The sequence below is a fragment of the Phacochoerus africanus genome, chromosome 1, assembly GCF_016906955.1.
Source record: "Phacochoerus africanus isolate WHEZ1 chromosome 1, ROS_Pafr_v1, whole genome shotgun sequence".
NCBI classification, from domain to species: Eukaryota; Metazoa; Chordata; class Mammalia; order Artiodactyla; family Suidae; genus Phacochoerus; species Phacochoerus africanus.
In genome coordinates, this window is record NC_062544.1 from 147,435,502 (window position 1) to 147,458,111 (window position 22,610).

The following is a 22,610-nucleotide window of genomic DNA, read 5'->3' on the forward strand; positions in this document are numbered from 1 at the left end:
GGCAGTCATGGTGACCTTGGGAGCACTGGGTATTGTGGGACCCCAGGGTGGGTGACAGGGTGAGGATGGGGAGTCAATCAGCAAATGCCAGCCCTGGATTCAGAGAGAGGAGGCAAAGAGTAGGTCAAGGCTGAGAGAAGGAAATCATTTCTGTGAGTCCATAGGTACCCAGAGAGAAAGGTAGTCGTGGACCCATTCCCAGGAGCCTTTGTGAAAGGGGTCAAGGGTTAGGATTTGGCAAGGGGAAGGAAGTCCTCTAGCACTGGGTGTGCAGAGGAGGCTATCTGGTGGGGAAGTGGAGGGGGGGTTAGTTCTGCTGCCGTCCTTGGGTGTTGTTCCAGGCTGGGTTTCCCTTTTTAATCATCTGTTTATCCATCTGTCCATCCACACATATAGCCACTTGTGTCTCCACCACGGAGCCCTGAGCGCCAACAGGGGGTCCTTCCCAAGCCGCCCCTCCCTGCCATGTGCACACTTTCAGCCTGGTACCAAGAGCCTGGTCGCTCCAGGTCAGAAACGGTTCCGTGTAATAGGCAGGGGGAGGCTGCCCCAGGGAGGAGAGCAGAGAGGTGACAGGAGCCCGCCCCTCACCCACACTGCAGGGACCTTGTGATCTCCAGGGAGAGAAGAGGGTGACAGAGAAAGAGAAAAAAGACCAACATAAGCAGATCGGCAAGGCTGGAAAGAGAAAAGCCAAGAGGGAAATCCATGTGGAAAAGGACTGGGACACAGATACCCGGACGGTCTGGCCAAAGCAGGGAAGAGGACACCAGACTGAAGGAAAAAGAAGTGGGGGTGGGGGGCGGAGAGGGGAGCAGGCGAGGGAGAGGAGAGAGAGAAGAAAGGATAAAAGAGGAGAGGGAGGAGAGATGTAGAGCGAAGTGGAAGCGAGAAACAACAGAGAGGAAAGAGGAGAAGGCAAGGAAAGGAGAAGGGTGAAGTGAAGCGGGAGGGGCGGCCCGGCCGGGGGCGCGCGGTGGGCGGCAGGCGGGCGGTGCGGCAGCGCCCCTCCCCGAGGTGGGCGGGCTCTGGCGCCCCGGCCCCGCCCCCTGCCCTTCCGCGCTCCCCTCCCCTCTCTTCCCCGCGTGCCTCCGCCCGCCCTCGGAAGACCGAGCGAGCGGCGAGGTTGCGGGCGATAGTCGCGGAGCTGAGGAGCCGGGAACGCAGCGGAGCGGCCGAGCTGCCCGCGCAGCGCCCGCCGCGGGCAGCGCAGCCCGGGCCGCAGGTAGGAACGGACGGCCGGCGTCGGGGCGCGGGGCGTAGAGCCCAGGACTGCCAGACAGCGCAGTCCGGCGCCCCAAGCCGCCGCCGGCTGGGAGGGATGTGGGGTCGGGCACATGGAAATTCCAGCGCCTTGCTCGCCTGGCCTTGGGCCACAGCAAGGAGCCTGGGGCGCCTCTCCGACCGTCAGCGCGCATCCCGGCCATCCCCCAGGGAAGCGCGGGGGGCCAGGGGAACTCGCATGAGGAGCGCGAGAATCAGCCCATTCCTGGTCGCGGGCCGCTTGGTTTCTAGTTGGCGCTCAATTCTGCTGGAGCCGTCGAAGCGCCGCGTTCATCCCCAGAGGGTGGTGGAGGACCCTGGAAAGAATGATAGCGTTTGGGGAGCTGTGCGCCACTTCGTCTGGGGTCAGCTGCACCAAGGTCGAGCTGTGCCCCCGTTCTATTCTCTGAGGGCTAAGGGAGCAGGCGACTGGGGAAGGGGACACCTCCTTTCTGTCTCTCAAGAAATGTTGCCTAGAAAGCACACCATGGCTTGGGCTTGAGCTGAGCGCACAGAAGCTCGCGCTCGCACTCTTCCCACTCCTTTCCCGGAGGAATATGGGGTGAGCGGGGTCCTCCTGAAGGTTTGAGGACTGTCTCCTTGCTACCGCGGGGACTATGCTCACTTTCTTGCCTTATGTCCTGGCATTTACTTTCTGGGAATTGGAAAGGGGGGCAACTCTGCTCCGCGCCATTTCCGCGGGGCAGTGACCAGCGGGTCTTCATACGTGGTCCCTTTGTGCCCACTCATCTCTACAGCTGGCACCCACAGATGTCGCATTCTAGCTTAGCTTGCTTCTCAGACAAGGAATTCAGACCCAGCAGCCCGGCTCGGAGGCTCTGAGCTAATCTCCCCAAAATAGACGTGAACCCCAAGGAGAAAATTGGATTTTTAAAAGCCCAGTGGCAATGCTGTTTCTTCCCAATGTGGGGCATGAGCTCTCCCTCCCTCTCCCAGAAAGCTCAGCCTCATCTTCATGAAGAGCTGGGGAGGGGGGGAAGGCACTGAATAAAATGGCTCCTGAGCTTTGATGACACCCCCAAATCAGTGACTCTATCAGGCTGAGTGGACTTTGAGGTTGACCTTCATTTTTCTGTGACACACAAGGTGGGTGCTTGGCAAGAGAGGGGGTGTTGGGTGCTGGGTATTGCCTAGATTCTCTCTTTGGGAACTTTGGGGGAAATGCATTCATAAGGGTGTCTGAAAAGCATATCCTGACTCCCAAATTCCAGAACAAAGGAGTTTCAGTGGGACTTACAAGCATCAGTACTCTGTCTCTCTTGCTCTTTGGAGCACTCTCCAGGAAGGGTTGATCCAGCCCCTGCTCTTGTCCTGGTCAGAGCAGCTTCACACCCTCCCCCACGCACAGGAGGGAGAGGAGAACTTGCCCTTCGGGGCAAAAGTCCCTGGAGAAGTGAAAGGGACCTTTTCCCAGAGCAACGGGGCAAAATGGCTGAGCTTCCCTTGAACCTCAGAAATAAATTGTCAGGCAGGCAGCAAACAAAGAAAGCGCTCTCTCTCTCTCTCTAGCCAAGCGCTGGCTCAATGGCCAGTCCTTGGAGGACAAACAGAGAGTCCCAGGCAGTGGGATGCAGCCGGGCTTGTCTGGCAGAGCATCTGGAGAGTGGGGTGATCCCAAAGAATTACATGGGAAAAGCAGCTGCTGTGGGAGAGAAGTGAGGACCATCTCTGCTCCTGTTCTATCCTTAAGTCCAGGGCTGGAGGCTCAGGGGGAACTGGATCCCCCAGGAACTGAGGATGGGGCTGGGAGGGGTGTCTGGGGGCCGAGGAGGAGGCAGCTCTGACGGTAAAGGAAAGAGCAGGTCCCTCCAAGCTGAAAGATGCACAATAGCTCAGTCTCTCCCCGGATTTCACTTGCCTGGCAACCAGGCTCCAAATGCTGTGGATTTGTTTATGCGGGGCCCAGCACCCAGCAAGCACTCAGTAAATGTCTTAGAATAAAGCCTGCATGGATAGGTGGTGAGGACAGCACCAGCATGGACCTACCTGTGTCACTGAGTAAGAAGGCTACGAAATGTGGTCTCTGAGACCACTGCCAGGAATGAGCCCTGGACAAGCTGGCTTTGAGCTGGGCTCCTGCCATTTTCTTCTGTGACCTTGGGCAAGTTCTCGTCCCTGCGGGAAGGTAGGGATGGAGTACCGAAAGCACCCAGTGTGCCCAGCCCACAATTCCTACAGTGACCTTGTGCAGCAGGTACTCTTCTAATCCCCTACTTGAGAGGTGAAGAAACTGCAGCACAGAGAGGGGCAGTGACTTGCCCAAGGTCACACAGCCAGGAGGAGGCAGGGCAGAGATATGAACACCAATCTTCTGACTTCCAGGCCAACTCTTTGCCTGGTTGCTGGGTCTCTGGGCCTTGGTTTTCACCTCCATGAAGTGTGCTGCTGGGGTGATGGTCAGGATTTGATGACTGACAGTGAGGCCCCTCGGGACTGCCCGCCTTCCTGGTATATGCTAAGAGCAACATTAAGTAAAGCCCAAATGTCAGGGAGCTTCTTACCTTCACATAAAGATGTTCCAGTACTTGGCTCGTGAGCTCAGTAGCTGAGATAGAGACATCCCCAGCCACTTGGAATTTGGAGATTTCTTTTATGTCTCCCCTCCGCCTTTCTTGTGATATATGGATCATAGGCTGAGTGTCAGCCCCAGTTGAAGTCTAGCCCATCACCTCTAGTCCCCCTGCTTCCTGAAGTCCATCCCCTTTGTCCTTGGGAGCAGGTAGCGTGCCTGAGCCCCTCCCCATCACCTGGCCTGAGGTGTGCCTAACAATTCCTTCCTTTGCTCACCTAAGCCCTCCCCCTCAGCCACAGCTCCAAAACTAAACCCAGTTAGAGGCTCTTCATCACCTTGTTCCTCAAACAGAAATGACGTGTCAGCCGGCCTGGCTTTGCCGGTATTAGAACTGCGCCTGCAATTCAACAGGGCCAAGCACAGCCCCTGCCTTAATGAAAACAACCCTGAATTGACAACATTTGTGACAGCAGCAACCTTCCCCCGCCTCCCCCTGCCCCCCCGATCATCAGGTGTTCATCCATTGCTCCGTGGCATTCCTCAGCACCAGCTCCTAAAATGGGCCCAGCACCCACGGGCTGGAAGGGAGGGGAAGAGCCTGGTACTTGAGAGGGGGAAAGGCTGGGAGGCCTGATGTGGATCCCCAAATCAGGCATCCCAGGAAATATGCCTCCTTGATCTTGGTGAACATCCAGCATCTCCACTGTGGGCTTACCTGAGGGCTTCCGGAGCCAGGGAAGGGACTGGGAGTCAGGGGGAAGCTGGCTAATTGTGGAGACAGGGTTGCCTGGCAGAGACGGTAGGTGTGAACGCAAGCTGTGATATTTCAGCACAGACTTGGATCCAGTAATAAATGGGGGGGGGGAACAACACTAAATGTTGTTCCAATGATAATGTCATCAATAACAGTAATAACTAAGCCTTATTGCAAGTTGATGATCTGCCAGGAAGTCTGCTGAGTGCTTGCGTGGAAGCACTACATTTAATTTTCACAAGTCCCCATGGGCTATGTAGTAGAACTGTCCCTGTAAAGATGAGGAAACTAAGGAGAGAGGGTAAGCCACCTGCTACAAGATTGTTGGGCTGGGAAGTGGCCATGGAACCCTGTTGCAGCTGCCACATGCTGACACTCCTGGCACGGAAAAGGCCCTGGCCTTGCTGGCTTGGCAAGAACCGCAGTGCCCCATTTAAGGAGCTGTGCAGTTAAAAAGCATTTCCCGGTTCGTTCCATCAATTGAGCTTTGCCACAGCTCAGGAGGCCTGTGGCCCAATAGCTGCTATTTGGTGACTAGGGAGGCTGAGGCACAGAGAGATGAACTTGTATGCAAGATCTTTAGCTGTGAGGTTGCAGAACTGAAATTCGCACTCAGGTGCTCCTGGTATGGGATATTTGTGACCTATGTTCTGGCTTCATTTCAAGCTGGTGTTGATGTTGTGCACCCAGCCACCTTTCCCTAACTCTAGGGTGGCCCCCCTTTTGTCACCACCTTCTTGCTGCTCTGAAAGCCATAGAGAGCAGCCGAGGAAGTCATCAGTCCTGTTTACCATGATCTGACATGACATGAAAGTGGCATCTGATTTGATGCGAGCTGCCTGCAGCGAACGGCCTTCTATTTTTACATTTCTCACAAATTGGAAATTACAAGGAGACCAGGTCTTGCAGAGTGATTGGCTGTGGCACGCTATAAGCTGGGGGTGTGCAGGAGGTGGAACGGGCCACATTAGGGGGCCAGGGGCCCTCCTGGCTGCAGAAGGGGCCCCTAGCTTCTGGGACTGGATGGGATCCTGGCTCACAAGCCAGGCTGGAGGACGCAGGAGTTAGTGGCTGCTTCAGTGACCTGCAGCTCTGCCTACCTGTCAGCTGCACTATGTCTGCAAGATCAGTGTTATATGCCAGTTCTGGAGATAACTGAGTTCTGGCCAGAGGGACATTCAAGGTCAAAGATGCCCTGAAAGACACCGACAGCAGGTTGCTTTCATGGCTTTATTGTTTGGTAAGGAAGTTCTGTGCAGGGAGAAGGCAGCAGCCACAAGGAGGTGAGAAATGACATTTGGTATCAGTATTGCAGTTTTCTGGAACTGAATACTGATAACGGTTCTCCCAGTCATCAGAACAGCACTTCTAAGTTTGAAAAGGGGGGGGGGGGGCTCTTGTGGCTGTTTTTCCTTTTGCTCCTGTATGAAGTATTACAGGGGAAGAAAATATGGTCTCTGATAGCCTGGAGAAGAGTCCTCTGTCAAACAAAAAGGGATTTTCTAGGGCTCCTTTTCTCAAAAAACCCAAATCAGAACGACCTTGACTCAGATGAGACCTCTTTGCACACACGTGAATACAAACACACTTGACACGTAAGTAGAATTTCACAACGTGATTTCCATTGATGTTTGCAAGTGCCCTAGGATCTCCAAGTGAAATTAATATTATCATCTCTGTCTTTTGGATGAGAAAACAGGCCCAGCAAGCCCTGAACACCCTCATCCCTGACCTCAGGTTTTCCAGCTAAGGGTGGCCACCACTTAGTCTAAATCCAAATTCACCAGGTAGCCCCTTAGAAGGAACCCAGAGGAGCCCCCATCTGTAGGAGGTAGAACATAGCACGGGGATCAGGACTGTTGGACGGTGTGAGATTTTGAGGAAAGGGCCCCAGATCGTCTTCTAGCTTCATCTGAGCTCCAGACAGTGGCAAATGTCTCCTCCGTCATGTTCAGCATTTGGGATCTGGGGTATGCTCATTGATGCAGGATGGGAAAAGAAGGATGATTGCACTCAGATGCATGAGCACGTGTACAATTGTGCTTATCTAGGTGGATTTGGATGAAAATAAACACCAGGGACCCCAAGAGACCATCTCAAAGGATCTAAGGGCCTTGGTAATGAGGAAAAGCATGTGGAAGTGTCTGTATATGAGCCTCAGCATTTGGGACCTGCTGGAGGAGTGGCTTTGTGGTTCTGAGTCGTGCCCAGCCAGGAGGGAAGGGAAGGGGTGGGGCGTGGGATGAAATCACTGACTCTGGCCATGACCCCCTTCCCTTCTGCCCTTGGGCTGCTGCCCATGCTGAAGAGTGTGGACTCTCACGAGTTCTGGGTGAGGTAAGGGCACCTGAGGGTTTGACATGTCCCCTGGCTGAGTGGCCAGCCCAGCCCTGACCACCAGGAAGGGAGCACCTCTAGGGGAACCAGTTGTGGGCTGTCAGAGGCTGGTAAGAAGGATGCTAGGGGATGGATGTGTTGTCCCCATTGGCCAGAGGAGGACCCCGAGGTCCAGGGAGGGATTACATATCAGAGTTCAAAGCCAGGTCTTGAAGGTACCAGCCCCCTGTGCTTTCCCACGCCACCCAGAGAAGAGATTGTAGTAGGGGGCTTGGAGCTTTGACTCAGTGAGAGAGAGGATAAACAACACAAAACAAAAATGACACAGTCAGAGGCCATCGCTTCCCAGGCGCTGTATGCTCCCCATCCTGCGTCCAACCCTTGCAGCCAACTGAGACTCCTAGCACTCTTTGTGGCTGTTGCCAGAGCTTGAGGTCAAGGACCCACCTATGATTATAAAAAAAAAAAAAAAAAGTGGCTTAGGGATGAGGAAGAAGTCATCTGGCTGAAGAGATGAAAAGATGGAATTTAAATGCACTCATGTATTGTGTGTACATTATTAACAGGTTGGTTCAGCACGGTGACACCAAATCATTAGGTCCCTACAAGCCCCAGTTTTGAGCTCTGACTGCAACGTGGGCACTGAGCCCAGCACTTGCCGTGTCCTGGGATCCTCTGTAGGAAACCAAGCCCAGGGTGCTCACTTGGTTGCCCAAGGTTGCCCTGCTGACTGACACACACTGGGAGACCCAGAGCCGGGGCTTGCAGACCCCAGAAAGTGGTGAGAGAGACATGTCCCATGCAGGCTGCCTGTGCACTGGGTCCTTCTCTAATCTGGGTGTCGCTTTCTCAGTCCATAAAGCCAAGGGCTTTGGACTAGACAGGTCGATGGGCTGCTCTCTTTGCCCGGCGCCAGCTCTCCAAGGGGGGAAAGGGAGGCTGCACGCCCCACTTCCTCCTCCATTTCCCCATAATAGCCTCCCCAAGACTAATGACTGGGAAACTAAGAGCCCTTTCTCCAAATGGCAGTGAATGCCACTAATGACAGAGCAGATGCAGCACTGTTAATTATGCCGAGGGTATTAAATGAAAACGCCAGCCCCAGAGGAGTTACATAGCACCACTAGGCTGGCAATGGCTCTGCCTAAAAGTGGTGCCATCAGCCCGCGCCAAGGCAGAACTGCCCCCTCCCCAACCTCGGAGCCAGCCAGGAGTCACAAAGCCTTGTTCACTCTGGCCCCCTCTTCAGCACAGGGTCTGCAGAGTCTCCTGGAGTGGGGCATTGGTGGCCACTCTGGGAGATTTTCCTTTTTTTTTTTTTTTCTGCTTTTTAGGGCTGCACCCACCACATATGGAGGTTCTCAGGCTAGGGGTCTAATCGAAGCTACAGCTGCCAGCCTGCGCCAGAGCCACAGCAACATCAGATCCGAGCTGCATCTGTGGCCTACACCACAGCTCATGGCAATGCTGGATCCTTAACCCACTCAGCGAGGCCAGGGATCAAACTCTCAACCTCATGGTTCCTAGTCAGATTCGTTTCCGCTGCACCACTTTGGGAAATTCACGCTCTGGGAAATTTTCTATGAGACTTCTGGGGGTGGGGTGAGAGGCAGATGTGGGCAAACAACTGGACCAGATAAAACTTTGAGCCCTACTATGCATGATGGAGATAAACCAGATACTGGTTGTGTCCTCCAAATAGCTGCTCACGGTCAAAGCCGTTAAGTTCCCTAAGAGCAGGAATACTGTGTCTTCAGGTGTCTCAGATGCCCAGCATAATTGGGGACACATAGCAAGGACTTACCTCTTGCTTTTGATTGTCTCCATGACTCCTTAAGTGAGAGCCAGAGGCCACACGGATGGAGCCAGAGCAAGACTAGCTGTGGGCTGAAAGGAGCAGAGGGACAGGTAGGAGGACTGGCTCACTTCCCTAGGCAGCACCAGCCTGGCATTTCTGGATAGCTGGACTTGCCACTTGCTGGTGACCATGGATAACCCATTGCCCTCCCAGAGCCTCAGTTTGCATATATGCAAATTGGGCACAGTGAGGTGTGATGGCTGCAGGCAAAACTCTGTCTCTGAACCATCCCTAGCCCTAAACCAATCAGGTTGCAGAGATTGCATGGTCAGAAAAATAACATTTGGGAGGCAGTTCAGCAGGAGAGGGCAGTGTCACCAAAGGCAACTTCCGGTTATTCTTGTGGATTAAAAGTGTCACTCAAACCTTCAACCTTCTCCAGTAGCTCTGGTCCCTTTCCCCCTGCTTCTTGAACCTCAAAAGCCATTTCTTAGGATTTCCTAGGCCAGAGAACATCACAAAACCCACCCATTTAAGGCTCCTCTGTTACAGGTGGCTAAACTGAAGCCTAGAGAGGAGGAGTCCTAGCCTGCAGGTGCTAGGACCCAGAGCTACTAACCCCTAACCAAGTGCTCTTTCCTAACCCCTAACCCAAGCCAGCCCAGCTTCACTGTTGAGAAATTATTAAATAGAGTTGGTGGAAGGACTCTGGTTGCCATGACAACGGATCTTGTGTCCTCGGGAGATAATGGCGTTGCACAAGGCAGAGTGATGTGTGTTGAATGCTGATTCGGGAGCTGCTAGAGCAGTCTAGCAAGCGAGAGAGTTGGGGGCTTGTGTCTAGGGCTTGAGCCTCCCCAAGAAAAAGGTTCTGGGTGGGGGCAGCTGCTGAGAAGGTCGCTTTGCCTGGAAGCATCCTTGCTACAACCTCGCAGAAAGGGATGATTTCCTTTACTCAGTGGAGGTGCAGAGTGATGTGTGGAGGGGTGACATGGCTTCACTTAGGTCACACACCTGGCCAGAAGACAGGGTTGGGATTCAGACCCCCAGCAGCTACAGAAGGTCTAGGCTACAGAGGGCCTGGGAGGGGGCAGGGCGAGGAGGAGGGCAGTTGATGAGCTGGGCACGTGGTGTGCTCAGGGTACCTAGACCTCTCTAGAGACTATTGAGGAGCATCTCAAACATGGAGCTTCTGATGGGCCAGGAGCAACCTTTCCAGCCCAAGAGGGGTGAGAAACACAAAGTCCAAAGTTGAAGTCCACCCTCCTGCTTCTTAGCTGTGTGACTCTGGGCAAGTCATTTCACCTCTCTGAGCTTCACAGTCCTCATCTGCAAAGTGGGTAATAGCAGACCTACTTCCTATGATTGTTAGGAGACCAAATAAGGTAAGATGGGTAGAGCATCAAGGCCTACTGCTGGGCATCTGCCATCGCTGTTATTAACCCAGGAGAAGAGGCTCAGAAAAGAGTCAGCTCCCAGCTGTGTATCAGCTTGTCATGTGTGGTATTGGAAGAGTGAAGCCGGTTAACATGAGTACAAGAGCCATAAATAACAGGGATCTTCATTCCAGGCTACTGACTATCAGCAAAACAAACCAGCAGCCCCCATCCCCCAAAATATGCATATGTACTTTGTCTTTGGAAAGCATGACTGGTGCACCTCACTGTAAATGGACTGTCCCAGAAAGCCTATGCACGGACCACACTGGGGGAAGTCGTGTTTGCTCTGGGCCCACTGACATGATGACCCAGGGCCCTGAGCCCTAGGTCCTGTCACCTCCACTCTGCATTTCTCTGTCCCGAACTGCTGGTGCAATATATTCATTTCCCTACTTGGGGGTTGGGGAGCATGGGGTTAACACCCCGAGAAACCCCAAAGTACATCATTTGCATGCTGGCAAAGATATGAGGCGAGCTGGCAGACAACCCCACTCCGTTCTGGATGCAGAAAGAAGGTGCTGGACTTAGGCACTTGGCTGTTTCCAAAGCAATGGTGAGAGCTGGGGTCCTGATTAGAGACAAGTCACCATTTTGTTTGTTACCACAAACCAGATCCACCCCCAGAGTGGCACCCTGTCCCCAGATTCCCGGAAAGGGAGGGTTCGTCAGTGAGCCCAGGACCCCCAACTCTGACCCCTTCATCCTATGCAAGCAGCAGAGTGTAGGGAGATTCATTCCATGGGCACGTGAAGACAGTTGACATTTAATGGGATTTGAACAGATGTGCTAATTGCAGGGCTAGGTACCAATGTCCACCCGAGGAACCGTGTTCAAAGATGTTTGCCCTGAGGATTTGATGTGATTGGCATCTGCTGGCGGCTCCACAGTTCTCCTTTATCGACTGCCTGTGGGTTAAGGTAACTGTGGCATTCTGCCCAGACCTTTTTTTTCCCCATATAGCTCTTAAAAAAAAAATTGCCCCACACAGGTGATTTATTATCATTTCTGCCAGGTGATACTTGGTACTAGGCTCTGTATTAACCACATTCCGTAGAATCCCATGTCATCCTCACGGTGGCCATAACCATAGCCATCGTCACTTCAGACTTAGGTTCTGCAGTCACACAACATCCACACTGGGACTCAAAGCCAGGTTTTCTTGCCCTGTTCTGTCCTGGCTCATGACAAATAAACCTCTGAACACAGCTGACATCCAAGTGAGTTTCTTCATGTTCATGGAACTCAAGAATGTTTTACTCAACTAAAAATCCCCTTTTCCCAAATGGAGAAGTTATTCTTGGTGCATGGGATTTGTTCCCTTGACAAAGAAAGGGGGATTCCTACTATAAAAATTCCTTTAGAAAGCTTAGTGAATGAATCAGGAACAGATGCATTGGCTTAAGTAAGCATTTGTTTGAGTCTTTTAAAAAATGCAATTGGTTTTCTCTCGTAGGAAATATCCAAGACCAAAGAATCTGACCCTGCATCGACTTTGAAAATACACACCCTCCTCATTCTTGCAAAATATTCTTAAGCAGTGTCTCTCAACATTTAAAAAAAAAAAGCCAACTGAGCTGTACTAAAAGAACAATAGGATTTATTGTATCCCAAATATAAACTCCTAATACTGATCATCCTTGTTTAAACACCCCCACCTCCAGGAGGTTTGCGTATTTCCTAGGAAAGGGGCAACGGTAACCTATCCTCTATCACTCTGAGAAAGAGCTCTCTAGAGTGGCTAGACTATGCCCTCTATGTTAAGGTTGCCAACTCATAGGCCATGGTTGGTCAGGCAGGTCAAAACGATGAGTAGAGAGGTCAGGAACAAGGTGATGCTCACAGTAGGACTGGCAGTAAACTGGAAAACACACACCCACTCTCCCTCCCCAAAGCACACAACCAAATACATGTGTGGGACCCCTTTGGCCCGCGGGGCACTAGTTTGAGATCTCCCACTGGTTCTCATTGTGACTTTTTGTGATCCTAGTCCAGTCTGTGTTTGGGGCTTTGGTGTGCATGTGACCAGCCAGAATGGGGTTGACAAAGCCTACAGAGTTGTCAAGAGGAGGAAATGGAGTCCCAGGTGTGGACACTTGGTAAGGAACCATGGAACCACCCAGGGCCACCATCACCCAAGTACCATTCTGTGGCACACAGTCAGCTCTCCAATTTGGCTGTGCGTCTGCGTGCGCCTTGTTATGGATCACCATTTAGTTCAGCCAGTCCCTGCAGCGTACTGTTTTTCTTTTTCCCAAATCTGAGTTCTTAAAAGGCCTTAATCCTGCTGCCCTTCAGAGTCCTTCATGCTGCACATCTTGAACAGGAGAGAACGGTTATTTAACCTCGGGGTTTTCCTACAAGTTTGTCTTAAAAGGCAGAGAATGATATAAAAGAGTGCCGGGTGGGCATCATGCCCCTCTTATTTCCTGATCTGACTTCATCCTTTCTGGCCAGTGGAGCGGGGCCTTGCCCCAGGCAGCCCCTGAAGTCAAATCTGCAGAATTCCCCACATCGGCAGAGGGAGGGAGGGAGAGGGATGGAAGCTGGAACAGGGCTGCGAGGGCCCAAAGGATGGACCCTTGGCTTTCAGGGTGCCTGCAGCCTGCCCTGGAGGGCCAAGACCTATGGGCTGGCCCAGGGCACATCCACTTAAAGCGGCTGGAGGAGGCCAGCAGGGGTGGGTGTGGGGGCTGCAGCCTGGGCTCCAGGCACAGCTCCTCAACTTCTTGTGACCTTGGGTTCTGCCAACCACAGGTGTCTAAGACACAGGCTCCATCCCTCTTCGGGGTCTCAGGCAGGTTCCCGAGATCACAGAGCAGATCCTCTGCAGCACACACGAAATCAGCACACCCATGTCCCCTGCCTGCCAGCCTTTTTCTCCTTCCTCCCTTCTGCCTCCTGGCCCCTTCTCCCCATCACCCTGCTGCTCCCCTCCTGTCTCCCTCTCCCCTCTTCCCCCTCATCTTCCACGTCCCAGGCTTCCCTTACAGGGAAGCAATCAAGAGCCAAGGAGGCTCATCTCTTCCCCATCTGGTGACCTCATAGCACCCCGTACCTGGCTGTCGTATGAACATGGATACCACAGAAAGCAGTGGATGCCCCAAATGGGGCCGGCTGCTTGCTTTCCAGAGCTCTCTGTTAACCCCTTACCAGCGCACCACTGCTTTGGAGACGGGTCCACCTTATCCAAAGCAGACCTTTCTCAAGAACTTGTAAGTCCCCTGCCACAGGGATGGAAGAGCTGGTGTGTGTCTGGCACCGTGTGAGCTCCTGTGGGGGAAGCTGAGCAAGTCGAAGACCCAGGTCCCATTGGTACAGAGGCGACAGTGGAACTGGGGAGACAGGACAGAAGAATCAGTTGCCGACGGGGTAGAAGCCAATCTGTGTAGAGTGACTAGGCCTCCCCATCACCCCCACGTGGTCCCAGCTCAGGCACCGGACTTCTATCCCCTTGCCCCAACCCCCAAATCACCATCACAGCAAACCTCCCCACCTTCAAAGGCTCCAGGTTCCCCCCTCCAGTGCCCACCAGGGGGGAGGGAGGGGCAGTTAGAAGCAGACACTTGGGAGTTCAGCAGCCACCTCCTGGATCTGGGACCCTGGGCACGTGCTCTCCTTTGAGCCTCAGAATCCATGTCTGTGAGAGATAAATACCACCATCCCTGAAGTGCACTGAATAGAGTAAGCCCTGATTAAGCATTTGGCCTGATCCGTTGTTATGACAGGATACAGTGCACCCTCTTTTCCTGCCCTCAGAGCCCCTTACTGCTACTGCCACCTTCCCAGACATGCTTTGCAAATCACCCCAGATTCTCGCCAACCAAGCCAGCCTCTTTACTGTCTCCAGATGTGTTCTGCTTTTCCCGTGTCTTCTCTGCCCAGCATGGGTCAGAAGCAGTTAGGCTTGTGGCTGGGATTCTAGTCCTGCTTCTCTACCCGTGATTACATGAAGAATACCCCCACTTCTGTCCCCTGTCCACCAGCCCAGATGCCACCGTCTCCCAGTTTCTTGCCTGAACCCAGGCCCCCTGAACAGGGCCCATCCCTGGGGTGTGTCGGAACTTACCGCGTGGATGTTGGTTACCCCTGGCCCATCACCAGCTGTCTCCAGTGCCCTGTGGCAGCACTGCTCGGACTCCAACTGGCATCTTGATCCCTGTCACCCAGTGTGGGCCCTGGCTCCCTGAGGTGCACAGTCAATACAGGCTGGATTGGGTTGAAAATTGCCTTGACAGAGCAAGGTGTGCAGTCAGGCACTGCAGACATTTAGGGGCCAGAACAGATATTAGCAAACCACCGATTCTGTGAGCAAGACAGGCAGGCTGAGAGTGAGGAGAGGAGTCAGGAGGTGCTAGTGGCCAGAGTCTGACTCCTCTCCTTGCACATGGAGGAAACTGAAGCACAGAGAGGGGAAGGGACTGGCAAAGGTCGCACAGCCTGTGATGTGTGGAGTGAGGATTCCAGAAAGGGTGTGCGGGCTCCAGAGCTTCAAACTAATAGCGCTTCCTCCTCTGCTGGCCCCTAGAAAGGCCCTGGTCCAAGCACAGGCTATGACTGCAGGTGGAGGAGTGCTGGGGACCCCCAGAGGGGATCACCACCCCCAGGGAAATTTCATTGGAGCCCCAGCCCCCCAGGGGCCTGGTGAGAGCTGCTCAGCTAGGATCCTGTGTGACCTCTTGGCTCCCAGGACGCCTGTGGGGTTTGCCTAGTGTGACCACGGGGACAAGTTAGCCTTTTGTGGAGCCAGACCTCAGAGCTTGTCATGTCAGCAGCCTCTCTTGGTTTCTTATAAAGAAGAGCAGGCCTTGGAGCTCCCTCTATGGCACAACGGGATCGGCGGCATCTTGGGAGCACTGGGACACAGGTTTGATCCCCAGCCCCCCACGGTGGTTTGGAGATCCGCCATTGCCACAGCTGCAGCTTAGGTCACCACTGCAGTTCAGATCTGATCTATGGCCTGGGAACGCCATATGCCGCAGGGTGGCCAAAGGGGGGAAAAAATAGAGAAGAGCAGGCCTTGTCCTTGGGGGTTGCCCTGGAGGGAATTGCCATGCCCCCACACCCCAGAGGTGGGGCCCCGGCAGCCCACTGACGACTGCAGAGTAGAGTGGTTGAGGGTGTGGACACAGCAGCCCAGCTGCCTGGGTCCCAGTCCTAGCCTGCTGGCTCCTAGCTTGGAGACCTTCGGGAAGCCCCTTCCTCTCACTCTGCCTTGGTTCACCCAGCAGTAAAATGTGGGGGAGGGGCAAGAGGGGCTCATTTGAAAGCATTTAAAACAGGCCCTAGCGTGTAAGTGAGCGCCCAGCCCACTCTCTTCCCACACTCCTCTCTCTCTCTCTCTCCCTCCCTCCCTCCCTCCCTCTCTCTCTCTCCTTGTTTGTTAATGAAGAGTTGGGAGCTTCTCCCTGTGCAACCACAGAGGAAAGAGCCACATGACTTATTTCACCTTTGCATGGGTCCAGGAAGCCTCCAGCAGTTATAAACCTTTTTTTTTTTTCTCTAGTGGGCATGGGGCGTCCTCTAACCTTGATGCGTGTTGTGGCTTCGGAGGCACCCTTGAAACCCAAAGGCCAGGCTCTCTGAGGCTGCAGGCAGAGGGGAAGGGCGTACACCTCAGTTTCCTTGTCTGTCATGGGCTGTGAGGCCAGGCAAACCCCTCTCCACGCCATCACCACTTTTCCTCCCCAGAACCCAGCAGGCAGGCTCAGAAGATCATAGGCCACATCCAAAGGCTTCAGAGAATTTCACACAGGCCAATGTGTGGGAGGCACCTGCTGGGTGAGCACAGGGCCTGGTTTAAGTCCTGTGTGACCTTGGGCAGGTTATTTGACCTCTCTGAGCCTCAGTACCATCATCTGCAAAATGGGACTAATAATCACTTAAGCTTCAATGTGTTTAGCGTTTGCTGGACCAGGCCCAGGACTAGAAAATCTAAATCTAGTCCTCCTACTATGTAAAGTGCTTATTACCTTTGGCCCCATTTCCTGATGAGGAAACACACACTTGGAGAAAAAACAAAACTTACTTGAAAGTCACACTGGGATGTTGTAAAGAATAGGCATTCAATACTTGCTATTGCAGATGGCCCCTAAGCTTTGTGGATGTGTCTGAGGGGTTTGCACCAAGATGTGGCGCTGCCTTCCTTCATTTCTTAAGTAAGAGTGTGCAGTGGGCTGTGAGTTGGGGTGGTGTGGGTAAGGATCATACCACTCATGTGCTGTGTGGCATTGGACCAGCCTCCAGCCCTCTCTGGGCCTTTTTTCTTCATCTACAGACTGCCCATGTAGGCCAGGTGTAGATAGTGTGGCATGAAGCAAGTCTAGAGCAGGAAGGAGGCTGCCCAGGTCCTGACCTGAAGTGCCACTGGCTGAGGGTCCAAGGATGCGGGCCTACCACCTGGACTTGTGGCCATCCTTTGCCTGCAGCTTGCACCCTGGCAAAGATTGACTCCTTGCCCCCAGACTGGGCTCAGGCCTCTGAGACCTGGATCCTGAGGCCTTGGAGGCCCCCTGCAGCTGCCCCTTCCCCAGGGGGCCTTCCCTGACCTCCAGGGCCGAGTGTGTAGGGGCTGCCCACAGCATCTTCCCTCCACCTGCGCTTTCCAGCTCCCTCTAACCTTCTGCAACTGGATCGTCAGCTATTAATTGGTCCTCACATTTGTGGGGTGTTTTTTTGATTACAAAGCACTTCCTTAGCCATTCACCTCTTTGAATGGCCGTCTAAACTGCTATTTATCAAGCACTTCCTGTATGCCAGGCCCTCTGCTTTCTGGGCCTCATTCCCTGCATTATCTCACTTCAGAGTTTACAACAATCCTATTAACTACAGAGGTCCACTTTTTCAGATAAGGAAACTGAGACTCAAGCAAGCTAAATATCTAGCCACTGGTCACACAGGGATTTGAATCAAGCTCCGTGTAATAATCAGGGGCACCCAGAACCTACTGCCTCTGAAGCTGCCGTGTGTACCTAATCCCTGGGACCTTGTTAAAAGGCAGCTTTTGATTCCTTGGGTCTGGAGATGGACCCGGGACTCTGCATTTCTAACAAGCTGCCAGGTGATGCTGATACCACCGTCGGAGAACCAGACTTGGAGTAGCAAGCCCTTGAATCACTGAGCCATTTGAGATTCCTTTCCAATACCCAAGGCTGGCAAGCTTCAGTTTCCTCATCTGTCAGATAAGTGAACTAGCACTTGGCTTTTAGAGATGGGATGAGGCCTGGATGCCATAGCACCTGGGAAATGCCTGGCACACAGTAGGTGCTCAATGAATGCTGGCTCCTCCCTTGATAGGAGCTGGCGTGGGTCTGGGTGCACAACAGATGCTCCCTAAAGCCTTGCCCAATTGACTGAGCCCAGCATTTCTCCCTAAAGCAGAGAATAAACTGCATTCTGTTTCCCCTTGGCATGCTGCCAAACCCAATATTAATTTTTTTTTCTTCAACCGCAGAGTTTCCAAAAGAAATAAAAGCGAGTAGAGTGATTGCAGTCTGAAGCGAGCCTCTGTAATTTCTGTAATTACAGAACGGGAGCAAAACAAAGCAGGAGTGCGCACAGCGTCATGGGAGGGAGGGAGCCCCACTCCCGGGGCCCCTGCTGCCCCTCCCCACCTCTGGCTCTTCGTGGGGCCCCCTTCACACCCAGTGGGTTCCGGCCCAGCCCTGGCCCTGGACAATAGCAGCCTGCGACTTGGCCTTGGCCCTTCTGCCTCTGCCTGGGTTTCCACCCCACGCAGCCGCCCATCCCTCTGATGCAGGGGGACAGAGGGGGATTGTCCAAGGCAGCTGCTACAGGCTCCCCTCCCCCCAGCCTGCCATCTGGCCCAGGGCTGGGCTGCTGACAGCCAATGGGCCAGCAAGGCCTGCTGGGCCCCACCTCCAAAACAGATCCACTCCTCACCCTCACTGCCCCCATTCACGTCACCATCGTCCCTCTCTCTCCTGGACACCTGGCTCTTAAGGAGCCCCTTGCTTCCACCCTTGCTCCTTTGCAGCCAGAATGAGACACGAATGTCAGTCAGACCACCTCTGCAACGTAAACCCTCCACTTTCTCTTGCCCCTTTACAGTAAAATCTGAACTCCTGGCCATGGTCTCTGAGATCTTGCATGATCTGACCCTTGCCTGCTTCTGACTTGATTTGTCCTCTCCCGCCCTGGACTCCAGCCACCCTGGCCTCCACACTGACTCCTGCCTCAGGGCCTTTGCACTTGCTCTTCCCTCTGTTTGAAATGCTGTATCCCTGAGAATCACATTTCTGGCTCCTAATTCAAACTGAAAAATATTTTTGTTCAGGCCAAATGAAACAAGCCCAAGGGCCACTTTTGACCCATTTTTGCCACTCCTGATCTGGAGCTTCCAAACTCCACATGTTTTCTTTTCCTCATGAAGCATTTCCTCATTCAGGGATGGACAGATGAATTCTTTCTGCTTGGTTTGGCCTCATTTTTATCTGTGGTTTTAGGACTTGGTCGCAGAATGCACATCAAGGAAAGACGGGGTGTCATGAGAATACATTTAGCACCTTCCTGTCTCGAATCTCTTTAACTCCATCCTTCCCAGAGCCTCCCTGAGTGAGTCTTCTTCTATAATATGAATCTGGTCATGTTACCCCTGTCCCATCCCTGTAGTTGTCCCTGAGTTCCTTAACCTGGCTTTTAAGGCCCTTCGCAAACTGACCTTCGAACCTCCCTACTTTTGTTCATGAGTTTCCCTCTACTTGGGATGCCCTTTCCCTCTTTCTGAGCCTAAGGAACACCTATACAACCTTCAAAACCCAGCTCCAATGTCCCTTCCTCTGGGATACCTTCTCTGGCTGAATTAAGTCACGCCTTCTAGGCCTACAGTATCTAGTTCATTCCCTCTTGCAGCACTTACCACAAAGTGTAATGACTAGCTATAGCAGAGCGATTTCTCTTTAAAGGCTGTGACCTTGTCAAGGTCAAGGACCTGGCCGTCTTCATCCTTGCCACCTAAGTGTCCAGCCCAGCTCCATGCACACATTAGGCTCTTGGAAAATAGTTACAGAACAGAATCTTTCTGCTGGCACCTGTTCGTTCATGGATTCAGACTCCAGTAACCAGTGCGTAGTTCGGAATGCAAAATGCTTGAAACAATTGTCCTATTGCCCATTCAGCTCTTAGCACGTGTGCAGTGAATGCCTGTTGAATGAAGGCATGAAGGAGTAGGTGAGGGAGTACAGAGGACTTGTCGCTGTGGCCTCACATTAACTATACTCTTTTGAATGCTGCTCTGGCGGAATTCAGTTAATGGTGGCACGTTAAGGACCTGGAGGAATGTGTGGCCGGATTCTTGATCTGCAGAATGTTACCCCTTGATGAGGAAGAGTTGGAAGACCCTGGAAGGCCTTGGAAAATGCCCCAAATCTTGAGGGGATGAGGCCTCCTTCCACCAGCTCTGCCAGCAGGGAAAGGAGGAGGAGAGAGAGGAGGAGACTCCCAACCGCAGACCCGCAGAGCCATCCTCCGACCACAAAGCGCCAGAGCCTGTCTCTGGAAGGATGAAGCAGTGAAAAGGCTGCTTCTGCATCTGAGCTCATTAAATTTCTAGAAAGACAGCGGGTCCCCTTCCCGGGAAAGTGCACACGTCTGTGCTCTCTGCATGCTGTTATAAATGTGACGGAAGCCACTGGTTAACCATCTGGGTCAGGAATTAAAATTCCCAAGCAGCTCTTCCCCCAAGTGCAGCGCATGAGCGAGGCAGCTTCCTGGAACCACTCTGGGTTAACACGGGGTCCCAAGCTCTTTCACTAACAGGAGTTCCTTTATTGTTTTCCTCCCATCGCTGAGAAGTTTTGGATTGTTTTTCCTTACCAGATTTTTTTTACTGTAGAATATTACTTTTTCTTATTAACCAAACATACAGAGGTACCATTTGCAGCTTCTGACTGACCGAGGGTGATCAGCCAGACCACTTGGAGTTGGTGTACAGAGATCAGAGGGCTTGACATTTTTATTAGCTGGTATTCCCCAGGGCGACGAAAAGGTTGATTTCTATCTGGCTTCTGAAAGTGCTGGAAGATGCTCCAGGGCCTGAATAATAAGCCCTCAGTAAATGTTAGCTGCTCTTCTTATTACTGTTAAAATTGTTATGTCATCATCATCCCTGTGGCCTTCTGGGACGCTGAAAAACCAGGTGAAGAGCCCCTAACTGCACACAGATGGCAGCAATCACCTTGGTGATAGCGACCAGTGCTCCCTACACCCTCTCTGGGAGCCTGGCTGTCTTTCCCATGCTTTACGGGCATGATCTCATTTAACCTTCATCACAGCCCAAGGAGGGAGGTGTTATTATCCTCCAATTATGCAGATGAGCATCAAAGACATGATGTCACTCAACCCAGAGTGAGTAAAGGTCAGAGGGAGCCAAGGTCTGTCTGATTTAGCCCCAGGGTGGTCCTTGTAAGACAGACCTTCTCAGTCTGGACATTCAAAGAAGCATCAGTGATATTAATTCCTGGCTTTGCATCCTTGATCCTTATACATTGCATGTCTCTGAAAGGAAAGCTCTGCTTGTGGAGCCTCCCAAGAGGGAATTTACAGACATTGGTGAATCCAAATACATTTGCAAGTTCTGGAAACCACACCTGTGTTTTCCTCGTGATGAGATCTTTGGATCAGCTGCCATCTTGGATCTCTCTGGGTTTGGCATGAGGTGGTCTTCAGGATACGCACGGAGAAGGTCATGGAATAAACTCCTGGAGAACCAGAGCTTTCTTTCCCCCTCAGCCGTGAATGGCTCCCTCAAGGGAAATCCTTAGTTCTGCCCTATGCAGTACACCCTGCCATCTAGTCTGCCTGCTGGGGGCTGAGCCAGAGCTGCACCCCCCGCCTCACTCTCGATTTCAGAGTTTGGGTTGCTTGAGTCTCCTTGATAATCAACAAGGAAACCCAACGTGGAGGCCAGAAGTTGCTGTTTCCACAGGACATGGGTGTGTGAGCAGAGATTCAGGACTGTAGCAGGAACCCCTGAGCCAATGGAAGCAAGAACTGGGAATTTATTTGATGACCATGGTGAGGCTTTGTAAACTCCAAGAGCGGGGATGTAGCCAGAGTAAGAAAGCCTCGAACCGCAAAGTAGAATGCCTGGCAGATTCTTTTGATCTCTGATCTCCTTCCCCCTCAGCCGACCAACTCTCTGTTCCTCTGAGTGCAATGTGGGCCAAGGATGGCTTTCTCAGAGTTCCTAAGTTGCTGGAGAGACGGCCTTCTTTCTCAGCCCCACACCAAATTCCCAGGGAAGGAGCCTTAAGTGACTGGCAGGGGTCAGGTGAACAGCCCTGGTGCAAAGCAGTTGGATCCTTTGAGCAGATATGGAGGCTGGTACTCACAAGGATAAACCATGGAGACAAGGTTAAGGGCATCATTGTCTTGACAGTTAATGGTTGAGCCTTCCCCCAAAAAGGGGGTCTACTTTAGCCTCTCCAGGCTTTCCTGAGGCTGCTCTGTCCCCTGCGTATCCATAGACTAGCTGGTGGGTCGCACAATTGGCTGCCTCCTGAAGTTCCTGATTTAGGAGGCAGTCACCCTGCCTGAGTCTAGAGTACCCTCTGCTGTTGACCTTCTCAGGCCAGGATCTAGGCAGGCACCCAAGACCAGCCTATGGGTCATCCTTGAGAACAAGAAGCAGGGTTGGCGGTAAAGCTTGGATTGTCCGAAGGTGATCTGGTTCTCCTTGAACTCTAGGAAGAGACAGTGGTGTTTGGTAACGGGGACTGCATGTGAGGGGTGGGGGTAGGGGGCACAGGTGCACAGCAAACAGGGTGCCCCCCTCTCCCCGGGGAGGGGGCAGAGCTGAGGGGAGGAGGCCGATGGGGCAAGGGCCAGGGCCCACACTGCACGCTGCTTTGACTCAGCCCCTACTCCTGAGAGCTCCAACCAGCACTCACATGTTCCTTTTGCTCTAAGGGTTCCATAAGTTTATTCTGGTATTTTATTTTATTTATTTTATTTATTTTATTTTATTTTATTTTAATGTGGAACATTACAGAAATCCAGAAAAGCATGGAGAAGAAAACAAAACTCACTTAGAAAGTATTCACTGTGAACAAAATGTATATCCTTATGGTGTTTAGTGTTTTGTTTTTTTAAATGAACTTTTGATGGGGGATGGGGTGGTCAATAATAGGGTCACACTAAATAGACTATTTTTTTTTGTCTTTTTTTTTGTCCTTTTTGTTGTTGTTGTTGTTGTTGTTGTTGCTATTTCTTGGGCCGCTCCCTCGGCATATGGAGGTTCCCAGGCTAGGGGTCCAATCGGAGCTGTAGCCACCGGCCTACGCCAGAGCCACAGCAACGCAGGATCCGAGCCGCGTCTGCGACCTACACCACAGCTCACGGCAACGCCCGATCGTTAACCCACTGAGCAAGGGCAGGGATCGAACCCGCAACCTCATGGTTCCTAGTTGGATTCGTTAACCACTGCGCCACGACGGGAACTCCTAAATAGACTATTTTTGTGGGGTTTTT

At 52.6% G+C, this 22,610-nt stretch overlaps 1 protein-coding gene across 3 annotated transcripts in view; it reads left to right on the forward strand.

The window, feature by feature from the left end:
• Nucleotides 1–1,139: 1,139 nt before the first annotated feature.
• Nucleotides 1,140–22,610, forward strand: part of SLC6A1 (solute carrier family 6 member 1) — a 41,297-nt gene continuing 19,826 nt past the window's right edge. The window contains exon 1 of one of the 3 annotated variants that reach the window (XM_047780855.1): nt 1,140–1,225. The gene's annotated coding sequence lies outside the window, so the exon portion shown is untranslated. The remainder of the gene's footprint in view (nt 1,226–22,610) is intronic. The other 2 variants (XM_047780872.1, XM_047780865.1) reach the window with 2 other exon arrangements.